Here is a 1,947-nt window from a genome sequence, read left to right as displayed (position 1 = left end):
ATTGCATTTTTGACCCCTTAGTTTTTACATAATTCTATTGTAGCCCAAAATCTGGAAAAATAAATCAATTTTGCCCCTTTTTAAGTTTAATCCTTTTTTTTCATATTTTAGCATGTTTTTTTCAGCAAATGATATATGAGATTTAGAATATAATTAGACTTTAATCATTTTTAGTTGACTTATTGATTTGTTGGGTTTTGGTAAATTAGAGGAGAATTGAATTTGGTTATTTTGTTTGTGTTTTTTGAAAGTGGATTTTAGTTATTACTGATTGGGTTTGACTTGGGCCTGGAGGCCAAAGCCTATGCATTTTCAGTTGGACTTGCGTGAAAAAAAAGATAGACTGGTTTGCATATTTTCTTAAGGCTATTTGCTGGGCTTGAGAGACTTTTGGCCCAAGAAGAAAGAAAATGGCCCGATTCAAGAAACCAGAAAATGTTTCTGCAGATTAGTCCTTATTCGTTTGAGTAATTTTCCTATGGTCCTAAAAATTTTGAATTTCTTTCAATTAGGTCCCTAATTTAATTGTAATTTGATCCCTAAACTTTATATTTATTATATTTTGACCCCTAATTTTTATAATAATTATAATTTGGCCTCAAAAAATTTCTTAATTTTTATAATTAGGTCCCTAGTAGTTTTGATTTCTTAAATATAAGTTGTCTATCTTCTTTAATTGTTAATTATACTTCATTTAAATGCTTTAATTAGTAGATTTCATGGTTATTTTCATTTCTTTATAATGTATTTGTTAATTAAATTGGTGTCGTGATCATTTTGTTGATTTTTGGAGTACAAATAAGACAAATTTCACCCCATTTACTTACCACTTCAAGAGAGATACCTTCTTTATTTACTTTAAATCCTTTTATGTTCTCCTATTTGCTTATTATGTGTAATTGCATATTTTGAGTGCTTTTTTCTTTAATTACTCATTTTATTCATTTTAAATTTCATTTATTTTTATTTAATTTTGATGATTATTTGTGAGGCATTTAAATGCCAAATTGTAATATCCCTTATCCCTACGTGCGCGAAACATGCCATTTAGACTTGCATTCCATTTAGGAAATTAGAAATAGGTTAGTTCATTTGTTTGATTAGGTTAGAAGAGTTACCCTTCAAGTATAGGAAAGGAATGAGTGTGGCTTTTTTAGCCTTAGCACGCTCTCATCCCCTCTATAAAAAGGAAAATTGAGTCATGAATCTTAGTCCCTCATACCCATTATGTTGCATTTCTCTCCTTTAGGTTACGTATATGTTATATATTATAATTATTATTTTTCTTCGAGTCTCATTTTTGCACATTCGTGACCTCTTCTGAGAATCATTTTTGGGCATCACAATTAATGTGATTTGCGCCAATTAAATTTTGAAGAGATATTTCGACCCTCTCGATATCCATTAGGGCTAGATTTGCATCCATTTAGAAACATCCAAATGTGATAAGTTTTATAGGTTAGATTAAGAAAATTTTTGACTAAATTTCGCAACTAGCTTTGGCTAAGTTAAAAGGGTGCTTTAAATTTGATTCTATCAAATCTTTGTCTTCCCTTTTTTCAACTGTGACTCTCGAACTCTTTTCTTTTGTTTTTCGAAGACTTGGAGTCATTTAAAAAGGATTTTATTCATTTTTTATTTAAAAAACATATTTTGGGTGACTTGATACACCTAAACTCGATACCAAGTGGCGACTCCTATTTTTTTTTAAAAACCCTTTTTACACTATTATTTTGGGTCCAAATTGTCGTACTTTTAAGTTCAATTTTAGGCCCTTTTTCCTTATTTATTCTCTAAAGTAAAAACTAAATTTTCAAATAAAAATTAATCAAAAAATCATTTTTTCTAACACCTAAAATTAAAGTTATTTTCAAAAAAAGGAGCGCGACAATGGTTATAGATTTGGATAGCGCAAGTTCAATAGGGGAATACTATTTTCTCTTATTT

This window comes from Coffea eugenioides, chromosome 5 (assembly GCF_003713205.1).
Source record: "Coffea eugenioides isolate CCC68of chromosome 5, Ceug_1.0, whole genome shotgun sequence".
NCBI lineage: Eukaryota > Viridiplantae > Streptophyta > Magnoliopsida > Gentianales > Rubiaceae > Coffea > Coffea eugenioides.
The sequence above is the reverse complement of the archived record's forward strand: the minus strand, read 5'-3'. Positions refer to the sequence as shown.